The sequence below is a fragment of the Mchenga conophoros genome, linkage group LG9 (assembly GCF_057382185.1).
Source record: "Mchenga conophoros isolate Kocher_MC1m ecotype Shallow Benthic linkage group LG9, M_conophoros_male_GT1.1, whole genome shotgun sequence".
NCBI classification, from domain to species: domain Eukaryota; kingdom Metazoa; phylum Chordata; class Actinopteri; order Cichliformes; family Cichlidae; genus Mchenga; species Mchenga conophoros.
In genome coordinates, this window is record NC_140534.1 from 33564175 (window position 1) to 33588546 (window position 24372).

Below are 24372 nucleotides of genomic sequence, written 5' to 3' on the forward strand. Positions count from 1 at the left end.
CATATCTGACAAACTTAAGGTAACGAAAATAGTTGAGAGCCTTCTTCCGCCAACTGCTGACATTGCAAAGCACTGTGGTCCTAACGCTTCATGATTATATCAGCCTTCTTCAATCAATCAATCAAAATTTATTTATATAGCACATTTTTAAGACCGAAGTACACCAAAGTGCTTTCCAGTAAAATCGCAGTACAAATAAAATCACAATAAAATATAAATTACAAATATCTAAAATATAAGATAATTCCATAATCTAAATACAGAGCCAGATGTAAATTACCCTAATTCGCCTTAAATGCCAGATCAAACAAATACGTTTTTAAATGTGATTTAAAAGACTGAATGGAATCTGACGCGCGAATATGAAGAGGGAGAGTATTCCATAGCCTGGGTGCAGCAACGGCAAAGGCACGGTCTCCTCTGGTCTTCAGCCGAGACCTAGGTTGCACCAAGAGCAGTTGGCCCGATGATCTTAGTGCTCTCTGAGGGCTGTACAGACAGAGGAGATCAGCTAAGTAGTCAGGTGCCATATTGTTTAAAATTTTCTAAGTAAACAATAGGATTTTAAAATCAATTCGATATTTGATAGGAAGCCAGTGTAAATTTTTCTTGACATATCCTATGGCACTGTTGATGATGGGGATGAGCTTTTTGCCAAATTCTTGAGCACAAACCAGAACTCAGGTGAAAAGCCTTCTGCCTATTTACAGCGGTTGCAGATAACCCTGAGTAAAGTCATTAAAAGAGGCGGCATCACTACAAATGATTCACTTCCGCTTCCGGCTGCATGGAGTGAAGTAGTGGGTGTGTCCAGCTCCGCTTATTAATTCTAAATATTGCATTTTCCAGACAACGTAATTCTTATTCTTGGTTAGCTGAAACCACACTAAAATGGAAACTAAGAAGACCAGAAAATGTCTGTGAAGGTTCTCAGTCATCCAGGTCATCGTAGTCAAAGGAGCTTGCAAAGAAAAGTGTCTGGACTTCTTTAAGCTGCTTGAAGACGTTTCACCTCTCATCCAAGAAGCTTCTTCAGTTCTACACATCAGAAAATACACACAAAAGACCATAGACATCGATTCGACCACCTCAAGGACCTGAAGGACAGAATTGTTTAATTCCATGTGTGTGTCTCTTGCAGTCCTCCATAAGAGTCCTTCCGGGCGTAACATTGTTACAGAGAGACGGGTGTAAGGCTGTTCCAATTCTCAGCAGCGCTCTTCGCTTTTCCTGAGTCCTTAGCAATTCTTCTTCCTACGATGACGTTTTCATCAAGGCCAATGAAAAGAAGTTAGGAAAAAAGGAGAATGGAGGAACTTTTGGAACATACCCCATGTAGTTAAAATGTGCTGCTGAGTCACGTGACTGCACAACAATAAATCACAGCAGAGCAGTAAGAAGAGGGCGGAAGCTTGAATGAATACCCTGAGTGTATTCATGTGTTCACGGATGGTGCTAAAAGTCCAGATACTGGAAGTACAGGGTTTGGAATAGCAGTTCCGTCAAAAAATATTGAAATAAACAGACGCACTTCGGATGGACTGGCAGTGTACTCGGTTGAAATGGTAGCAATTTTGGTAGCATTGAAATGGGTAGAGTGTTCAAAAATCAGGCAGGTGGTTGTGTGGTCTGACTCGGCAGCTGTTCTTTCAAGTCTACAATCATTTTGTTCGAAGACAAGGCAGGGCATGCTGTATAGTATTCTGGAGACTATAAGCAGAATAAGGTGTTGTGGTGGCAATATTCACTTTCTTTGGGTGCCAGCTCATGTAGGGATCAGTGGAAATGAAAAGGTGGATAGGTTGGCAAAAAGAGCGTTGACTAAAAATAGGACTGAGATGGAAATTACAAGCAGCGGATCTGAAGCGAAAGATATTGTTTGGAGGCAGGTTGTTCAGGAGTGGCAGAAGCGGTGGGATTCAGGGAGTACGGGCAGGCAATTGTATCATCTTAAGAGGGAGGTGGCAGTGAGTAGGTTGTATAGGGGTAATAGGAGAGATGAGGTGGTCATTACCAGGCTTAGACTGGGACATTGTGCATTAAATAAAACACTACAGATGATAGGAGAACATGAGACGGGGCTTTGTGGAGTGTGCCAGGAGGAGATGGAGACAGTAGAGCATGTAATACCCTTACACCGCAGTAAGGGTTATGATGTGGAGAGGTCAGTTCTGCAGAATAGATTGAAGGAGCGGGGAATTGGGAAATTTTTGTTTTTGTTTTTTGTTTTGTTTTTTGGATACAAATTGTAAACTCACTGTCTGACCCATACTCCGGAACAGTAGGAGGCGGTAATGCTCCTTTACGTTGGTTGCCAACCGCCGTTAAACACAAAGAAGAAGAAGAAGAGAAGAGGGCGGAGCAAAGTGTGTGTGCACGAGAGGAGCCGAGCAGAGAGAGCTGCTTTTTCATGAAACGGGAGTAAAGTAGTGAACTTAGAGGAGAGAAACAAACTAAAGTATCGATCATAAACCTCTACCAACGTCCTGATCGATATCTGCATCGATCTGCCCACCCTTGTCTCCTGGATCGTAGCTGCGATCAGCGTGAACCACGTGGGTCTCTGCTCCCTGATCTGTTTCCTGTGTTTGGAAAGAGTTGCAGCTTCATCGCGGAGTTTCTCTCGGTTTGTGGGCTCATCTAAAGGTAAGCACCGAGCTAACTTTACTGTGAGTTCAGTTCATGTTGAGTTTAGCTCCTGAATGAGGTCTTCTGCTGCTCTCCTCGGTGTCTGTTCACAGTTTATTGTGAACACGTTGAGAGAAGAGTGAGAGAGTGTTTGGAGAAAAACACCAACTAACCATTAGCTCAGCATGCTGGGAGAAGTTGGAGCAGAAAAGTCTTTTCATTGTCCCTGCAGCTGTTTTTCTGCCTGCACCAAACCTCTACAGCCTCGTTTCTATTTGAAGTGATGACAGGAAACCAGAGCGATCTGCTGCAGTATCAGGGTCACTATAACTTTATTGTTCAGGTGCTGTGGATGAACACGTTGTTTTTGTAGATCTGGGGTTTATAATAGCAGCAGTATTAATGAGACAAGGACAGCTCTGTCTTAACATAGTGAGTCCCTTTATTGGCAGACCACAACACAAAACACCAGACGGTGCTGCATGAACATTTAATTAGTCCCTACCATAACACCCCTCCTCTGAGTATTCAATTCAGTTATATTTATATTTTTTTTTATATAGCACCAAATCCTCAAGGCGACTGTTGTTGTGATTTGGCTTCTAGGATATCTTCTTTCCGTAGTTTGGTTACTTGGTGGTATATGAGACTTGGGTGGGTGGGGGATTGTCTCAATGAGATAATATCGTGGAGAATTCCGCTCTGCTTTATATTGTCCCGTTTTCTTTCATGTCCCAGATCCAAACTTGATCTCCTGGTTGTAGTCCAGTGAGGTCTTGTGCTCTCTGTTGTTGAACCATTTCCACTGTTTCTATCTCTCTCTCTTTTTTTCTTTTTTATGTCTCTCAGCATAGTGATGTTTATCCTGCCTGGTTTGAGGCAGGATGGAAGTATAGGGGCTGTGGTACGAAGTTTCCTCCCCATTAGAATCTCTGCAGGGCTATGTCCATTGGCAAGTGGTGTGGTGCAATATGCCATGATGGTGAGAGATGGGTCTGCTTTCTGTAGAAGGCTTTTTACTGTTCTCATTTCTCTTTCAGTCTCACCGTTTCTCTGAGGGAATCTCAGGCTGGAAGCGGTGTGGGCAAAGCCCCACTCTAGAGCAAACGTTGGGAAGAGTTCTGAGGAGAATTGTGGGCCATTATCTGACTTTAATTATGTTGGTATGCTGTGGCGTGCCAATACGGACTTTAAGTGTTCAATCATTGCTGCTGATGTGTTAGAAGACAGCTCAGGTATTTCTGTGTATCTTGAGAAATAGTCCACTACAACCAAATACTGGCTGTTACTCCAGTCAAAAAGATTTTGCAGTAGAGTTGGACATGTTTTATTGTTTCATCTCTGTGTTGCTGCTGTCTTATTTGTTGTTGTCTGTCCTCTATTTCAGGAAGGCCTGATGTGCATACAAGTCCATTTCATCTCTTAATGTCGTGTTAGAAACCGCTCTTTCTGGCACTCTGGCAGCACGTCTGCAGTTGCTGTGTGTATGACATGTGAGATGGTGAAAGAGAACCTCATTACCGTATTTTCATGACCATAAGACGCACTGTACTAAAAGGCGCAGTCTCAGTTATGTGTGCCATTACTGTATTTAACACACACATAAGGCGCACTGGATCATAGGGCGCATACAAGTACCGTATGCGTATTTAAAAATAAAGCGGGAGCAAACCTGAGTTCGGTACCTTACTCACATTTCTATTACCGGTAATCGTCATCATCAACAACACACAAGCATACAAGTGTGCGTATTTAAAAATAAAGCAGGAACAAAACAAAGTTTGGTACTCACATTTTTATCATCAATCAAACCCATCGAAGTCCTCATCCTCTGTGTCTGAATTGAACAGCTGCGCTAAATCTCCATCAAACATGCCAGGTTCACTTTCTTCACTGTCAGAGTCACTTTCCGTGCCGTGCGGCTCCTCGGAAATGATGCCGGCTTTTGCGAAAGCTCGAACAACAGTGCCAGCAGACATGTTAGCCCAAGCATCTACAATCCATTGGCAAATTGTGGCGTAACTCGCCCGGCGCTGCCTTCCACTCTTGGTGAAACTGTGGTCTCCATCGGTCATCCATCGCTCCCAGGCCGCTCGCAGCCTTACTTTGAACGGGCGGTTCACACCGATGTCCAGCGGCTGGAGTTCCTTTGTCAGGCCTCCCGGAATGACAGCAAGCTCACAGTTCATTTGTTTCACTAGTTTTTTCACATCGGCTGTGAGATGGGCACGCATAGAGTCACAGATTAAGAGCGATGGTGATGCGTGGAAAAAACCACCTGGTCTCCTTACATACACCTCCCTCAGCCAGTCTTTCATCATTTCCTCATCCATCCAGCCCTTTTCATTTGCCTTAATGATGATTCCTGCTGGAAACTTCTCTTTAGGCAAAGTCTTTCGCTTAAAAATCACCATAGGCGGCAGTTTCTGTCCATTAGCATGGCAGCCAAGCACAACAGTAAAAGAAGACTTTTCGTGCCCCGTTGTGCGTATCGCTACCGTGCTGGTCCCCTTCTTCTCCACAGTGTGACTCACCGGGATGTCAAAAGTGAGCGGGACCTCGTCCATGTTAGTGATGTGGCTGGGCTGGATGTTTTTGTCGCCGACGTGTTTGCTGCAGTAGGAGCGGAAGATGGCCAGCTTTTCCTTATAATCCGCTGGAAGTTGCTGCGCTACCGTAGTCCTGGTCCGGATGGAAAAATGGCACCGTTTCATAAAACGAAAGCACCAGGACGGACCTCCTTGGAAATGTTCAATGTTCATCTCTTCAGCTAGTGAAACTGCTTTTAGCCGAATGGTGACCGTCGAAACGCTTCTCCCGCTCGCTCTTTGCTCGATGATCCACCGCTCGAGTCTTTCCTCCAACTCGGGCCACCTCGCCTTATGTCCACGGAAACTCAGCTGCGTTTTCTTGACCTGCCGGAGCTCGTTTTCTAGCTTCCTCCATTTGCGAACCATCGATTCGTTAATCTTAAATTCTCTCGCCGCTGCTCGATTTCCATGTTCCTCCGCATAGCTGATGGCCTTCAGTTTAAACTGTGCTTAATAAACGTGTCTCTTTGCCATTTTCAGGGTTGTTAAAACAACGATGTTCCACATAATGCACATACCTGTCCTTTTATACAGGTATGTGCGATTGTCCGGTACATACGATCAACGCCCACACTTCACCCTTTAGCGTTCTCATGGTGTTCTCTACTACGTCCTCCTTACAACACACAGGGCGCACTGCGCTATAGGGCGTGCCGTACTTTTTGAAGAAAATCTAAGACTTAAGTGCGCCTTATGGTCGTGAAAATACGGTAATCTCATTCTCAGTCTTTGTACTCGTGGCGGTAGTTCATCTAAGTTCTTGGAGACTAAAAGTAGCTCTAAAGGCTTGTGATCTGTCACAACATGAAACTTGATGCTGATGAGAAAATCACTTGCACGCCCAGGTTATGGCTAATAGGGCTGCCAAAAATGATTCTTTTGATAGTCGACTAGATTATTTTTGCGATAATCACGTCATGCATCCATTGGATGGAAAATGAACTGCTATTTGCACCAGCATGCATCTGCTCTTATATAATTATCATTAGCTTATAGTGTTTAAAGTATGTGCTAACCAAAAATAAAGACAAGATGACAGTTTATTAAACTTTTAATGAAATTTGCACATTGCCTCTGTGGAGTTCAATAACCTCAGCCTCCTGCTTCTTGCTGTCTAAAAAATAGCAGGACACTGGAGTAAATTCTACCATCTTACCCTTCTGTTTAACCAGTTTTCTGTTTGACGTTTATTCAGCTGTGTGAAAACTGTAACTTTAATCTCAGCCAAACCGATTTACCAAACGGTAACATTTTTACAATAATCTTTATTCTACACGAGGTAGTTTAGATGAACAGAAATTTGAAGCATTCTTTACTGATTTAAACCTGCCACAGCTTTCTGCTACTGACCAGCAGATTATAGATGCTCCAATTACAGTGGAGGAGATTACCCGTGCAATTAACAGTATGCCACTTAATAAAGCTCCAGGATTAGATGGGTTACCATTGGATTTCTATAGAGCATTTGAGGATATGTTAAGTCCCCTGTTGCTTGATGTTTTTAATGAGGCTTTTAAAGTAGGCTCATTACCTCAGTCAATGCACTCTGGACTTATAACATTTATTCCTAAAACTGGGAAAGACCCTTTAGACCCAAGTGGTTGAGCCCCATATCTTTGCTGAATTCTGACCAAAAAATCTTGTCAAGGGTCTTCGTGGGTCGATTAAAAGTAGTAATGGCGAAAAAATTATATATATGATTCAGTATATCCAAAAGTGGCCCTATCGCTGGATGCTGCTAAAGCTTTTGATTGTGTTGAGTAGGATTATTTGTTTAAGACAGACCTTCCCAAAGTGTGGGGCCCGCCCCTAGGGGGTCACAGAGCCATTGCAGGGGGAGAGCGGTATGAAAAGGGGGGGAAAAAACCAAAAAAACCCAATGTAAAACCTGAAGATAGAGACAAAATACTGTTAATCTGACTACCTGCCATTCTGCAATTCATCTCCTGTAAACAATAACGTGGCGCACAGCGTAACGTGAAAAAAAGGCACATACCTTTGACCTCTGTATTCCTTGTCCACACGTAAACAGAAAAAAAAGTGTTTTAAAAAAAATCTGTTTTCGGTGATTCGAAACGCCGTTTACGTGTGGACGAAACAGCTGCGTTTTCAAAAATACCCGTGTAGGTGCGGACGTATTTGGAATTTCGATGGTTAATAGTCAACATAAGCTTCTATGATATGCAGATGATATGTTGTTACTTATGACCCAGTCTGGGAAGTCAATTCCAGCCCTATCAGAATGTATAGAAAGCTTTACGCTGCTTTCAGGGTATTGCGTCAACTGGGATAAATCAGAGGCAATGCCTATGTCAGGACACTGCCCTCATACTTTATTTAAACAGTGGGAGTTTGGGTGGTCTGTGAATGGTTTGAGGTATTTGGGGATACAAATGACCTCAGATTACACTAAGATGGTCTGAGCAAATATGGAGCCAATGTTTGAAAGAATAAAAATGGAATTTGGTAGATGGTCCGGAATACGTCTCACAATATGTGGTAAAATGAGTTGTATTAAGATGATGACTGCACCCATGATCTTTTATATTTTATCTAATATTCCATTACACATTCCAGATAAGTATTTCAAAGATCTAGATTTTTTGATTCGGCAGTTTCTTTGGGGTAGCTCACCACATCGTTTAAGTATTAAGAAACTTCAAGCGAGTACAAAACAAGGAGGTTTTTCATTGCCTAATTTCCAATGGTATTATTGGGTGAAGAATGTGAAACAACTTAGAGCATGGTTACCTACTGCACCAGTTAAACCCATCTGGTCCCATATGGAGACGGAAGTTAATGGCGGTATTTCTCCTTGGAGGGAGCTGTTTGATACCAGTCATAAACGTACCCATCCTATAATTGCAAATGCAAAGACATTGTGGTGTAAATTACATAGGGTGGGTCGCTGGGACTTTATTAAATCTCCTTCGGCATCCTTATGGGGAAATAAAATAATTTTAATTGGAGGGACATCGGTTGACTGGTTACAGTGGTGTAAGGCAGGCATCCTTAATGTATCAGATTTATTTGATTGTGGGACTAAATGTTTTTTAAGCTTTGATAAAATTGTGGAATTATATAAGTTGCAGCGTAATCAATTCTGGAGATATGTCCAAATACATAGTTCATTATCAAAGTGGTTGGGAACCTGTCCTGTGGGCAGCCCTGTGGAAGTCCTGCTCTCAAGACCATTACCTCTAAGATTTATCATTTATCGCAAGAACGGTCGGCTGACCCTCTCCTTAAAGTTAAGGGCTACTGGGCCCAGGACATGGCATTGGCCATATCTTCAGTTGAATGGGATTCATGTTTTCAAAATGTTAATACTAGTTATAAAGAAACAGGCAGTAGATTTATTCAACTTAAAATAATCCATTGGTGGCATCGAACACCGCAACAATTGTATAAATGGAACCTGGCCTCTACGGACGAATGTTGGAGATGTGATGGTCAAAATGTTTCGATTTTACATATCTTATGGAGCTGTTCGGGACTTCGGAATTGGTGGGAAAATATAATGGAGGTAATTTTCAGTGTTTTGAAAAGGAGATTTGGTATCTCACAAAAACTGTCCATACTTGGCATTTTCCAGTTATACAAAAAGATTAGGCCAAAATGCAAAACACTGTGTGGCTGAAAACTAACACTGCACATCACTCTCAACACACCATCCCCACTGTCAAATATGGTGAGGCAGCATCATGCTCTGGGGGTGCTTCTCTTTAGCAAGGACAGGGAAGCTGGTCAGAGTTGATGGGGAAATGGATGGAGCCAAATACAGAGCAATCTTGAAAGAAAACCTCTTGGAGTCTGCAAAAGACTTGAGACTGGGGCAGAGGTTCACCTTCCAGCAGGGCACCCACCCTATACATAAAGCCAGGGCAACAATGGAATGGTTTAAAACAAAACCTATCCATGTGTTAGGATGGCCCAGTCAAAGTCCAGATCTAAATCCAATCGACAATCTGTGGCAAGATCTGAAAACAGCTGTTCACAAACACTGCCCATCTAATCTGACTGAGCTGGAGCTGTTTTGCAAAGAAGAATGGGCAAGGATTTCTGTTTCTAGATGTGCAAAGCTGGTAGAGACAGACCCTAAAAGACTGGCAGCTGTAATTGCAGCAAAAGGTGGTTCTACAAAGTATTGACTCAGGGGGCTGAATAATTACGCACACCCCACTTTGCAGTTATTTATTTGTAAAAAAAAAAAAAAAAAAATGTTTGGAATCATGTATGATTTTTGTTCCACTTCTCACAAGTGCACCACTTTGTATTGGCCTTTCATGTGGAATTCCAATAAAATTGATTCATGTTTGTGGCTGTAATGGGACAAAATGTGTAAAAGTTCAAGGGGCCAAATACTTGTGCAAGAAAAACTGGTGATCTCACTGATAATGTGGTCCCATTCAGCAAAATGGGCCAAAAAATTGCATAAAAAGCTTAATATCTCAAAGTATAAAAGTTATGTGCACCAGAAGATATAGCAGGCATTAGCAGAAGGAGCAGAACAGTTTAAAGTGTGAATGGTGAAAATCAGATGAAAACTGAGGGAGTAGTTAACCAGCAAATGTCTGAGCAACTAGAATAAGGTAGAACTAGAAAAGTTGCATTTCCTGCGAAAATCCAGTGTGAATGCCGTGTAGTGGAATCTGAAAACAGCAGAAGAAGGAGAAACCGCTGAAAAAACACTGCGTAGAAGCTGATTTTTCCTGAAAGCTGCTGCATTCACACAAGAAAGAATAAAGAGAAACAGGAACACAATCGTTCACACTTCTGCTGTTTTAATTGTGTGAATGCCGTGTGGCATTCACACAATTAAAACTAAGTAGCTGCCACCATAGTTGAAAACTGGAATTGGCTGAGCCACGCTATGAATTCTGGGATAGGCTGGTCATGAAGAATACACCTGACCCATCCTTCAAATCTAGTGAAATGAAGCACGCATTTGTCGACTGCATTTGGAGAAGTCTTCTAGTTTGGACAGCCTTTGTTGCGTCACTGTAACGTTATCACCTACGATACTGGAAACTGCTTCTTCTTCTTTGGCGTTTAACGGCAACTGGGATTCTTGTAGATGCAGTGCTGCCATCTTCTGTTTCAGTCCGTTAGTACACTCTTGAATCCTACGTATTCCTGTGTCTCTCAGGATCTTACAAAGCTTCAAAGGATGCGTCAACTATTAAATTAGTTGTCAGCAAATAGTCGAAGTAATCGTGACTAGTTGACAAATCCTGGCAGCCCTAACGGCTAATGCCTCCTTCTCTATTTGAGTATATCTTTGTTGTGTGGGGGTTGATGCTTTTGAAGTGAAGGTCACTACCTTGGTTGAGTCTTCCTCTTGTTTCTGAAGTAGCACTGCTCCCAGTCCATAGGAGGATGCTTAAGGCTGATACTGTTGTTTGTGCTTTGGGACTGTAGACTGCCAGGTACTCAGTACTGACTTAATGCTGTCAAACACTGTTTGTTGAGCCTCACTCCAACAGTACTTTTTTGCTACGGAGTAGTTCTCTCAATAGCTGTGTTTTTTCTGCTTGGTGGGGAAACATTGCCTTGATGATTAACCATTCTCAGAAATTGTCTCGCTCCACTTACATCGGTGGGTGCCTCCATGTTCACTTTTTCTGGGTCTGCTTTGACGCTTGTACTGTCAATGATCTGTCCAAGCAACTTGATCAAGGTTTTTGCAAAGTCGCATTTCTCACTTTTCAATGTCACACCTGCTTTTGTGAACCACACAAGGACTGCGACTAGTCTCTTGTCGTGCTGGGCCTGTGTGTCCAAAATGTCATCCATTTGGCAGACAACTTCGTCCAGCCCCTCCAAGACTTGAGACATTCATTTTTGAAAATGCTCAGGAGCTGAAGATATGCTGAAACAGAGTCTATTGAAACAATACCTTCCAAATGGCGTGATGAAGGTTGTGAAAAGAGCTGACTGCTTGGAAAAAGGTATTTTCCACAATTCTGAGTTAGCATCGAGTTTTGAGAAGAACTTCGCGCCTTCTAGCTGTCCTACGGTGTGCTATACTGATTGCAACATGTGTCTTTCTCTTTTCACAGAATTGTTACGTTTGGTCAAGTCAATACACACACTTCTTCTCTGTTTGGTTTGGGTACTGGAAAGATTCCTGCACAGCAGTCCAGTAGACTGCTACACTCTGGAGATTACCCCTAACTCTTCTATACAAGCTAGCTCCTTTTTGATTTTAGGCAGTAGGGAAGTGGGACCCTTCTTGGGGTCAACAGGTAAATGGCTTAGCATCTGCTTTAAGCTCAATTTTGTATTCCCCCTCCATTTGTCCTAAACAGCTAAGTAGCTTCAGAAACTGCTGCTTTACCGCCTCTGCTGAAGGGAGTGACGCTGCTTCTATTCTGTCCACTAACCCAAGCTCTACACTTGTTGGGCAGCTAAGTAACCCTTGTGTCAGGTCTGCTACTACATACACAGTATTGTAGTGTTGCCCAGAGTACTCAGGTTAGCTGTAAATTTCTCTGTAACTGCTAACTGCTTTCTTTTGTAACTGCTTTTTTCTTTCAGGCAAGACTGTTACATCCACTCTTTTGTCAATTTTGAGCCAACAGGTCTATATTGTTAACTTTTTTTTTTAGTCATCCATGCATCCTCAGTTCTACCAGATGCTACTGTGCTACTTCCCTCTCTTCAATGTCACCACCTGCTGCCCATATTTCTCCCAGTGCCCCCGACCTGCACACTCTTCCATAGTGACCTTTCTTTTTACACTGATTGCAGACTACCTCTTTGGCTGGGCACAGCTTTTTGCTGTGAGGTGTTGTCTTTCCACATCGATTGCATTGCCTTGTGTCATGTTTCATGTTCCTCTCTGTGTTTTGTGGCACAGTCTGTTCTGGTTTGAAATGTTTTATCTTTGCTAATGATGTCCACGTTGCAAGGATTCTCCTGCTTGAAGTTGTTTTTAAGAAGATGCTGGTGCTTCTTAACAAGCTCACTTTGGGGAATCCCTATCACTGCTTTTTCTAACATGAGCTCTGCATCCACTTGCAGTTCCTCCGAGAGCCTCTTGTCTCTCATTCCGACAGCGAGTCTGTCAATTATCATTTCACTGTACAGCGCCCCGTAGTCACAATGCTACACCAAGGCATATAGGGATGTAATAAACCGATCTGCCGTCTCTCCCACTTCTTGCTGCCTTCGGTTGAACTTTTCACGTTTAAAAGATAATGTTTCTTCTGACTACAAAGTGTGCCTTAAGTTTGTTTTTGAGAGTGTGGTACTCACCTCCGTCAGGTTCATTGAAGTGATCATGTCTTCAGCTTTATAGCCCAATGAATATATTAGAGAACCAAGGCTGGCCATTATTCTAACTCACCCTGGTGTGTGATGCTGTGCAGCTTCCTCACAGAAGCTGATGTCACAGGACGTCACAGCATCTCTATAATAATCCAAACTGTTGATAACAATCCTGAAAACCTGCCAGTCGGTGCAGTCCAGACACACCTGCAGATTCTCCACAGCCTCATCAGTCCACTGCTTCAGTGTCTTCACAAAAGCTTTAGAGAGTTTCAGTTTGTGCCTGCTTGCAGGGATCAAGTGAACCATGACATGCTCTAAGAATCTTGATGTAGTGTCAGGTAGGGCTGCCACAAACGATTATTTTGATAGTCGACTAGTCACCGATTATTTTTGCGATTAGTCGACTAATCAGATCATGCATCCATTGGACGTAAAACGTGGAGCTTATTGCACCAGCAGCATCTGCTCTTATATAACTATCATTAGCTTACAGCTTTAAGTGTTTAAGGTATGTGCTAACTAAAAATAAAGACAAGATGATAGTTTATCAAATTTTAATGAAATTTGCAGATTGTTTCGGTGAAGTTTAATAAACTCCTTGCTATCTAAAATATAACGGGACACCGGAGTATATTCTCGAGCATCTCACACTTCTGATAATCAGCTGTCTGCTTGACGTTTATTCAGCTGTAAAAAAAAAACAAAACTATAACTTTAATCTCAGCCAAACCGATTTACTCAGGAACAAATAAAACACTAAAAAAAAGCCAAACAATAACATGTTTAAGTTATCTAAGTGACTTATATATCATGTTTAACCTGAGTAGCGAAAGACGGCGGTGGGTTTGAAAACGATTTGCCGGGAGTCCGGTGTTCCCACGGGCTCTAGTGAGCCTTGCCCCCGGCTAGCTATTGAAAATATGTGGTGTCTTGATAAACTGAGCAGATATTTGAGGTTTACACAGCTACATTCTCGCCTGAAAATATGTTAAACGTTTATTTTGTGACCCAGAAAGAATAATAAGAGTAATATTTGCCATTGTTGGAAACTGAGCTGGGCTGCGCTATGAATTCTGGGACAGAGCTACCTCTTTTTCGGGGTTTAACGGCAGCTGGCATCCTTGTACATGCAGTGCTGCCATCTTCTGTTTCAGTCCGTTATTACACTCTTAAATCCTACTACTTATTCCTGCGTCTTTTGGGATCTTACAAAGCTTCAAACGACTCGTCGACGATTTTGATTTTCGACGTAATTGTGACTAGCCGACTAATCGTGGCAGCCCTAGTGTCAGATGATGACCCTCTTACTATCAGCTCACCTTCAGTTTTTCAAAGTTTTTATCCAATTTGTTTAATAAAATCTATGAGGTTCAAATGAAGCACCAAACTAAAGTTATTCAGTCAGTGGAGGTTCAGTAGTGCAGTTTCTCATCACTGTCGTTAACTGGAGGCTGACACACTGACTGAAGATATTTAGTTTGAGTGGATTTGAGCTTTCCATCTCAGCTTCTTTTGGTCAAGGATGAAATACATATAAATATATTTTTTGTTCCAGCTGATCATCAGGAGGAGACGAGCCATTTAGACTCAGCTCAGCCACTACAGAGGAAACAATGACTTCAACCCAAAAGGTGAGCAAAAATATCTCTGTTATTGAAACTGTGTGCAGGTTACAACTCTCATTGTAGCTCATAATTGTAATGTGATAATATCAGCAGAAGGTGGCAGTAACCAGTGTTGGTCAAGTTACTTGAAAAAAGTAATCAGTAACTAATTACTGATTACTTCCCCAAAAAAGTAATCTCGTTACTTTACTCATTACTTATTTTCAAATGTAATTAATTACTTAGTTACTTAGTTACTTTTTAAAAACACGATTTACAACCTGAAGAGGTGATAAAGCGATAGATCTTTCAGCCCAATTCTACTTTTTCTGCATAATCATCATACAAAATGTAATCAAATGGAAAAGTCTCTTTTTAAAACTTGTTTTATTAGTTTTAATCTTTTAACTTTATGCATCAAGCAAAAATGTAATTATCTGCAACATTCTCTGAGTTGAATAAATGAGTTTAACATTTAAACCTATTTTCTGCACATTCCAGCACATAAAATAAAATATTTTTTTTGTTTACACTCAGTCTTTCAAATAGATGCAAGTAAAACACAGCAGAAAATAAATAAAGTCAAAGACTCAGCGGTCCTGTTGCTCTATTTTCACCTGTATAGCAGGACTGGGGTAGGCGGAGGTTTACCCTGGTGCAGGTGTGCCGCAGCGGTCAGTGGAAGAATCCGCGAGTTTCTCTGTGAGTTTCCCATTACGTCGTTGTGCACTCGGTGCTTGTTTGGAAGTTTAGGGGTTTTTTCGCTGTAAAAAATAAGTTTTCTTCCCACGCACGATGGACGCTAATGTTTTTGTCACTTTTTATGGAATCAAACTCAAAGTAAGGTCAGTACTTCCACGCTTTAAACGCTGCACACTCATGCTCTCTCCCACACTCGATATATTATTCATTGTTGATCTGCACACAGCTGTTGCCACGAACGTCGCACTCGCTTACGTCACTGTCATGAGACATTCTGGCAAAAAATCACAGTTTTAGTAACGCAGTAACGCAGCGTTCCTACGGGAAAGTAACGGTAATCTAATTACCGTTTTTGCAATAGTAATCCCTTACTTTACTCGTTACAAGTAACGCGTTACTGCCCATCTCTGGTGGTAACACACCTACAATGTGTTTGTTGACATCTTTGATTCCACTAATGGAGTTTCAGTTTGTTCCACGACTGCATTTCACTCACTGCCTCTGTTTGTATCTCTGTCACTGCAGGACCAACATGGAGCGAGAAGTCAGCGCTCTCAGGAGGCCGACAAACCTCACAGAAGAAAGAGAGAGAAAACATACAGCTGTGATGAGTGTGGGAAGGATTTTGCCTGTTCTAAACACTTGAAAACACACCAACTCATCCACAGTGAAGTTAAAGTGTACAACTGTGACGAGTGTGGAAGATCTTTTACTGATCCTAGAAACTTAAAAACACACCAACTCATCCACAGTGAAGTTAAAGTGTACAACTGTGACGAGTGTGGAAGATCTTTTACTGATCCTGGAAACTTAAAAAGACACCAACTCATCCACAGTGAAGTTAAAGCATGCAACTGTGACTTGTGTGGGAAATCTTTTGCCCACACTGGAAGCTTAAAAACACACCAACTCATCCACAGTGGAGTTAAAGCATACACCTGTGACTTGTGTGGGAAATCTTTTGCCCAACCTCGAAACTTAAAAGCACACCAGTTTGTCCACAGTGGAGTTAAACCGTTCACCTGTGATCAGTGTGGTAAAACTTTTGCTCGCAGTAGCCAGTTACAGTGTCATCAGGTTACCCACTCTGGAATTAAGGCGTACAGCTGTGACATTTGTGGAAAAACTTTCAGTCGTGTAGAGACCCGAAATAAACACCTCCGCATTCACACTGGACATGACGTTTGGTGCTGTGATCAGTGTGGCAAACTGTTTACAACACATGCACGGTTACAAAACCACAAGTTTACCCACACTGAGGAGAGACCTTATAAATGTGACCTGTGTGAGAAGACTTTTAAATCTCCACGTTACCTGAAAGAACACCAACAGATCCACACCAGGAAGAAACTCTGCAAGTGCAGTTACTGTGAGGTATGTATGTATATTCTTGTCTTCTAATTTAAGACTGACTGTTTGGATCAACTCTGCTCATTAAATTATGTTCGCATGTAGTAATTCTACTGGACTCAATGGCATCTACTGGAATTTTGAAAACGTCAGTAAAGAACATAATAAGTCTTCAAACTAAGAACAATCATTACTGTAACTTTGTATCCATATTTGAGGATTTACAGTTGCACTTGTTCTGATTCATTATTTAAATTATTTGTAATTTTCAAATCTCAACAGGACATAAAAACTTTATGCCAGGGGTGTCAAACTCATTTTAGTTCAGGGGCCACATGGAGAAAAGTCTATTCTCAAGTGGGCCGGACTGGTAAAATCATTGTATATACTAACTTAAAAACAACAAGTTCAAATTGTTTTCTTTGTTTTAATACGATCAACATAAAAATAAAGCTAGAGCCTGTGGACAGTATGTTCAAAATAGTACAGGCACAACATAGCTATTAATTACAAAACACCTCAAGTTATTTGAAAATTCTGAGGACTAAGAACACACAAGCACACAGTGCCTCAGTGATTCACAGAAGTATATCACAGATCACAGAACTACATCAGGGTGTCTCATGCAGCACTTTCAGTGGGGTTGCATAGTTTATTTGACTCCTAATACCTGGCATCTTTTAGCTTTCACCAGCTCATCAATATCAGGCTTCACATCCTGAGCGGCAGCTAACTTCAGGATGTGATTCGAGTGCCTGTGCGTGAGCCTTGAGCGCAGTTTTGTTTTATTTATGCTCACTACAGAGAAAACTTGCTCACAAAGATACGTGGTTCCGAACATGCACAACAGTTTTGCTGTGAGGGCTGTCAAGTTGGGGTAACCTGGCAAGAGATTCTGATAGAATGTGTTCAAGCCAGCTGCGGCAAATTTGCCCTTCAAATCCGAGTCACACTGCAAGTCTATTATTTCAAGTTGGATCCTGACAGGCAGATCAAAGGGATTCACGGTGAACAGCGAGCAAAAAACTTTGAAGTCTTTCTCCAGTTCACCAAAAATCTGAAATCGTTGCTCAAACTAGTAACAGTCCCGTTATTTTATCTTTAAACCGCTTCATATCTGCCACACTTTGGAAGTGAGCTGCATCACCACCAGCGAGCTGCGTCTCCCACAATAACAGCTTCAACTTGAAAGAACGTATGCTGTCATAATACTGCGTGACAACGTGCAGCTGTTTGTTCAAGTTATTCAGGTCCTCTGTAACATCCACCATAAATGCAAGGTGCTGCATCCATTCTGCGGAATGAAATTCTAACACTGGTTTGCCCTTTTCTTCCATAAACTGTTCAATTTCTTCTCGTAAATCAAAGAAGCGCCTCAGCACAGCACCTCGGCTCAACCATCTTGCCTCAGTGTGGCATGGCAGGCCATAGATGTGGTCTTTCTCTCTGAGAAGACTGTCAAACTGACGGTGATTGAGGCTTCTGGATCGGATGAAATTAACAGTTTGGATGACCACCTTCATGACGTTATCCATTTTCAGTGACTTGCAACACAAAGCCTCCTGGTGCCAAATACAGTGAAAAGTCCAAAAATCACGTCCTCCATTTGCAGATTGCACTTTATCTCTGAACTTTTTTACAACGCCTGCTTTGAGGGCGCACCATCTGTAGCCAGGCTAACAGCGCGCGACCAGTCCACCCTGTCCAGCGCGCCGACGAGTGCAGTGAAAATATCAGCTGCGGTCGTTGTATCTGTCATCGGTACCAACTCCACGAACTCCTCGGTGACGGTCAATGTGTCATCAACTCCGCGGATGAAAATTGCCGGTTGTGCAACATCTGTAATGTCCGTGCCTTCATCAATTGCAACTGAAAACACAATAAATGACTTTATTTTTGGCTTCAACTGGCTGTCCAAATCCGCTGAAAGATCAGGAACCCTGTCGGCAACTGTGTTTCTTGTCAGGCTGATATTTGCAAAGGCCTGGCGCTTTTCAGGGCACACAATCTCCGATGCCTTCATCATACATGTTTTTACAAATTCACCCTCACTAAATGGTTTTGAAGCTAGTGCAATTTCGTTAGCAATGAGGTAGCTAGCTTTCACTGCAGCATCACTGATGTCTCGGCTGTGAGTAAACACAGACTGCTGTTTCTTCAGACCCGCCAACAGTTCATTCACCTTCTCTCTTCTCCGCTGTCCTTGAAAGTTGTCGGCATGAAGACTCACATAGTGGCGACGGAGGTTATATTCTTTCAGCACTGCAACATGCTGGGAACACACCAAACATACAGCTTTCCCATTCACTTCCGTGAATAAATAGGAGGATGACCATTTTTCTTGGAACACTCTGCACTCTGCATCCACTTTTCTCTTTTTTGACAGAGACATATTGGGGCAATAAGGGTGCCAAAGCACATCAGGTTTAAATTTCGCGGGCAAAACAAAGTAGCTCACAATTGCTATTGCGCCATCCAATGGACACAATTGGAACAGCAGCTTCTTTATTGAAAAATTGCTGCTCATTTTTATACTTTACAAAATCATCTCACGGGCCGTTTTAAACCCGTTTGTGGGCCTGATCCGGCCCGGGGGCCGTACGTTTGACACCCCTGCTTTATGCACAGCACAGGTGTCCAAACTTTTTGTAAAAAGGGCCAAATTTTATAAAGTGAAGATGCACGGGGGCCAGTGGTTGCTTTTGACATTTTTTCTTCATAACAATGTTACATGTAAAGACAGGGTGGGCCATTTATATGGATACACCGTAATAACATGGGAATGGTTGGTGATATTAAAGTCCTGTTTGTGGCATATTAGTATATGTGAGGGAGCAAACTCATCAAGATGGGAGGTGACCATAGTGGCTATTTAGAAGTCGGCCATCTTGGATGCAACTTTTGTTTTTTCAATAGGAAGAGGGCCATGTGACACATCAGATTTATTGGTAATGTCAGAAGAAAAACCATGGTGCTTCGTTTCAATGTAACTTTATTCTTTAATGCATTACTTTTAATAGTCTATAGGTTTTACTTACATTTCCTCAAAGTATGGTGAGCCTCTGTTTGCAGCCAGGGTACCAGTGCTTGTTGCTGTTCCTCTACATCAAAGACAGTTATTGTAGCCCAGTAAGCTGAGTGTTATAATGTAAACAGAAGAAATGTAATTGGACGTTGGCAGAGATGCTCTTTATTTCAGGCAACATTCAGGATGATAAAGTTGAAGGAATTCCCTGACTTACTCTGTCTTTGTGTCTTTGTTTAGAAGCAGAGCGACACAGATGGATCCAGTTCTCAACCCTGTCGTCACTGTGGTGGTGGGAAAGACTTTCGATGTGACCTTTGTGGAAAAACTTTCACTCTGCAACGAAACCTAAAAATACATCAACGTAGACACACTGGAGACAAAATGAACTACTGCAAAGAATGTGGGAAAGGCTTCCCCACGTTAGGTGATTTAAAAAAACACGAACTCTTCCACAGTGGTGTTAAAAAGCACCTCTGTGATCAATGTGGGTCATCCTTCACCACTGCAGGTGAGCTTAAATGTCATAAACGAGTCCACACAGGAGAGAAACCATACAAGTGCAGACACTGTGACAGAAGCTTTTCACATCCAGGGTCTCGTAACAAACATGAAAATAGACACATGGAAGAGAACTTCAGCTGTGACCAGTGTGACAAGAGTTTTAGGAATCTCACTACATACTCCGATCACAAACGATCCCACGTTTCAAATAAACTCTTTCACTGTTACCAATGTGTAAAAACGTTCACTTCATTATCTGCTCTGTGCAAACATCAGCGTCATCATGAAATCACTCCCATCTCTGGATCACAATGAATCTGAAGATCCTCTTCTGGTTTCTGGGTCAGACTTAAAATCAGATCAGGCTCCACAGAGTTCAGCTGGAATCTGCTGCAAAAAGTGTCAGCTGATGTCAGACTTGGATCTGATGATGTAGCTTTGATTCCTGGACCTGCAGGAAGTAATCCTGAATGTTTAATTTGGGAAGGTGTAAGTAAAGATATGCACATCAATTTTCCTTCTTTTAATTTTGCATAAATAAGATAAGATAACCTTTATTTGTCCCACGCGTGGGAAATTTTATTGCTCTAAAATGTTATCCCTCTTACATTCAAATAATTTTCCTTCAGGAAACAATAGTGTTTAGCAGTAGTGCTTGTAATATAAATCTATAGAAATATATTTTACATCCAGTTACTATTACAGCAAAAGTTCAAACTTCATGTTTAAAGAAGAACACTGCAATAATCTAATCAGTTCAATATTTTTCTAGTTTTATATTTTCATTGTTTTTGAAGTCTTTATTTCTATTTTACTGTTTAAAATTCTGTTTGAATCTGAATTGGCTTTGGCTGCATTTCAATGCAATAATTTATAAAGAAATTTATACCACAAGGTGGAGCAGTGAGTCTATTTATGCTTTATTTAATCAAGCAAAGAACACATTCATATATACAGTGTTGACCTGCAGAGGGTAAAGTATTTTTAGAAAATTTGGATAAAGCATCAAAGAACTGTTAGAGATTAAAGTTCTCAGAGGACTGTTGTTTGTCAGCTCAGGGCTTATTTCTAATTGGTTCTTTAATTGTTTAGTGTGAGGGACATGAGTGATGTCTCTGTCAGCAAAAGAACTGCAAAGCTGACAGTGATAAAGATGCTAAAGAAAACCTTTAAAACATTTTTTCAGTAGTCAAATGAATAAATCAGTTTCTATATTCTTATTGTGCAGTGTGGAGGGTTTTTTTTCTTCTTTTTGTTTTTTCTTGAAGGATAAAGTGTCATGGTCCTGAGTCTGAGGACTCAGTGTTTTGTGTTTCCTTATGCTTTTGTTCATTCCGAGTATGTATTCTGTTGTGATTTTGCCATTTGTTAGGTTTCTGTTCTTTGCCTGGCTGCTCCCTTCTCTGTGTTCCCTCTGTCTGTCCATGGTGTTATTGTGTCTGCTCATGAGTCTGCCTGTCAAGTTCAGTGTCCTGTCTGGTTCTCTGTGTCTGTTAGTTTCCTGTTTTATTCTGAAAGTTCATGTGTCATGTCAGTGTGTTCAGTTTTACCTCTCCCTGTCTCGTTAGCCTAATTGCTCCCAGCTGTGTCTCCCTCCTGTGGCCCATTCCCTGATTATTCCCTGATTACTCCCTGTGTATTTAAGCCCTGTGTTTTCCTGTGCTCTGTCACGTCGTCTGTTTAGTTCCATGTCAGTCTGCATTATTCTGTTACCCGGTATTCATTCTGCGTCTCTCTGCCATCTCTCTTTGTTCATTTTGCTCCTCCTCCCGTGAGTGTCTGCTTTAAGTTTTGTTCTTTAGTTTTCCCAGTTTAGGTTTGTTTACTCCCTGCTCTGCTCTTCCTGTTTTGTCACCTTCTCACCGCTGTAAATAAAAACTCACTCGCACCCCAGCCAGTACCTGCATTTTGGATCCTTTTTTCAATACACCACACGACTGCCCCCAGCCGTGACATAAAGGTTACTCTTTCAACTTTGGTAAATGACTCTCCAAAGGAAACGCTTGTACTATAGCGTAAAATCTGGGATCTCCATCAATTGGTCTCAGAACTGAAGAAGTCCCTCAAATTATAGGTGAAAATGCTTGAAGAAACACAAAGAATTCCAGTCACAATTCTTTCAGTCACCATTGCCTTTTCCTCTGGTTCCTCTACAAATATTTGGATCGGTATCTGCATCGATCTGCGCACCCTTGTCTCCTGGATCGTAGCTGAGATCAGCGTGAACCACGTGGGTCTCTGCTCCCTGATCTGTTTCCTGTGTTTGGAAAGAGTTGCAGCTTCATCACGGAGTTTCTACCAGGGTGAGATGCTGGAAGCAGATGTGACCTACCTAGCTAGAGAAGCTCTCGTGGAGGCTGGCTTAATTTTGGAGGAAGAAGGTAGACAGCAGTTAGCATAAGCTGGCCTTTGACTGGACTACAATGAATGAATTGACGACAATGAAAGTCTGGTTGGAACGCTAAGTTGGAAACGGGCGATAGGGGAAATTGGTTCAAATGAAGCGAGTGCTTCAAATAGTAAGAGAGGAATTCAAATTAATATTGAACCTTAAGAAGAAGAAGAATGAGAACATGCGATTAAGTCCAATTGTGGTATCAAGAGAACTGAAAAAGATGATAGGAAATGTCAAACAAGCAAGAATTCTAAGGTATGGGAACCTGTTGATGTCAGGTAAGACAGAGGAGGAAATAAAATAATGCGTACTGAGAGGATATGTAAAAAGACTGTTGTAGAAAGGAGGCTTGAGGGAGAAAATAAAACAGTCATTTATGAGATCAGTCGTTGTTGATCAATGGACATGATAATTTGCATATTAATGATCAAGGAACTGACCTCACAGAATATTGTTCAGCTGAGACTGAAGTCACTTAGATGAGAGATTAAATGTTTCTACCGCTGAAAACACTACGTTCAGATAAACTTTTTAGGATTTACTTATGTGGAAGATAAATTAATATCATTAACAAGCTCTGTGACATAATATTGGGTCTGTTCTTTAGATCTGTTGTTTAACTTCTTTCACTTGGGATATCACCTCTCTCGCGACATTCATCATACTCCAGCCTCTCATTATCACCCTGACTGCATCCCAAACTAAAGTGGGCTCAACCAGGCTATTCTTATTCTCTTGTAAATATCCAATGATTTCTCTCCTAGTGTCTTTTATAATACTTTCATTGTTTAGTATACTCATGATCAGTCATTTTACTCCTGGATAAATGGATTGTCTTATGGTCAGAGACATCTGCTGTGTTGGTAGAAGACTAATTGTTCTGATGCCTGTTCACTACATTCATAAGAAAGTAATCAATACCAGAGCATATATAATGAGTAACTGAGAAGTGTGTATCTCCAACAGTTGATTCTGTTCATCTGGACGTAGCGTTTTGTGGAACAAACGTTTCATCACTCATCCAAATGACTTCTTCAGTCTCAGCTGACTGCAGGTTTCCCCAATCTTATAAACAGTACATTTGCATAATGACTGAAACCAGCCCACTGAAGGAACAAATGGGCTGGGAGGTCAGTTCCTTAATCATGATTATGCAAATTCTCATGACCATTGATCAACAACCACTGACCAAAACCCACTGATCAAAGAGTACCGAGCCATGAGTACCGTTCACAGAGAATTGTGGAATGGCTGAAATCACAGCATTGTAAGATGGGGAAAGATGTACCGTTAGGCCCCCTCCTCGATTCAGAGATGGTCTTTCCCTTTTCACATAAATGGCCTCCTTGACTCCGCGGCTTTGGCTGCATTTCAATGCAATAAATGCAGCTGGCCGCTGTGTCAGTGGGGATGGTGTTCGCTCTGTGTTGTAGCGTCCTAATGACACCCAGTTTGTGCTCCAGTGGATGATGAGAGTCAAACCTTAAATATTGATCCGTATGTGTAGGTTTACGGTGCACGCCAGCTTCCATCAGTATGGGGGACATCTAAAAGCTGACGTGTACCGTAAACCTACACATACGGATCAGTATTTAAGGTTTGACTGACTAAATGTGTTTATCCCAGCTGGACTTTTGTCAAAGCTGGAAAAGCACCTAAAGAAAGCTCCAGCTGATCCAGGAGAGAAGGACAACCGCTGCCTAAGCGAAAACCTGTAGTGATCCCATATGTGTCAGGAGGATTGGAGCAGTTGAGACACATTTTTTCTAAACACCGGGTCTCTGCGGCTTTTAAACCCCAAAACACGCTGCACAAAAAATTGGTCCGCTCCAAGGATCGGGTCCCCCGACACAAACAGAGTAACATAGTGTACGCTGTTAAGTGCCAGGAGGACTGCCAGGATTTATACATCGGGGAAACCAAACAACCTCTGGTCTATTTACACCTACAGGCCAGTGGACACTCTTTCAAGGATGAGGATGTACACATCTTGGACAGGGAGTAGGGATGGGTATCGTTTTGGTTTAATCCGATACCAGTACCAAACCGGTACTTTTGAAACAGTGCCGGTGCTTAAATAATGGAGAACACACAATTTGTCCAAAAAACTCTCACGTTTAGCTGGGGGGGGGGGGGGTTGTGAAAAGATAACAATGTTAACCTTTTCTGCAGATATGGGGCATAAATAGTATCACTTTCGGCTGGAAGTTGTGCATAATCAATGGAGAAAAAAACACAAACTTTGTCCAAAAACCTCTCATGTTCAGCTGTTTTCCACTTTTTCTTTGGTCATTTCAG

At 41.8% G+C, this 24372-nt stretch overlaps 1 pseudogene across 1 annotated transcript in view; it reads left to right on the plus strand.

The window, feature by feature from the left end:
• Positions 1 to 1900: 1900 nt before the first annotated feature.
• Positions 1901 to 24372, plus strand: part of LOC146567728 (uncharacterized) — a 36283-nt pseudogene continuing 13811 nt past the window's right edge. The window contains exons 1-3 of the transcript XR_014893971.1: positions 1901 to 2646; positions 14050 to 14125; positions 15326 to 16174. The product of XR_014893971.1 is annotated as an uncharacterized LOC146567728 (transcript). The remainder of the gene's footprint in view (positions 2647 to 14049; positions 14126 to 15325; positions 16175 to 24372) is intronic.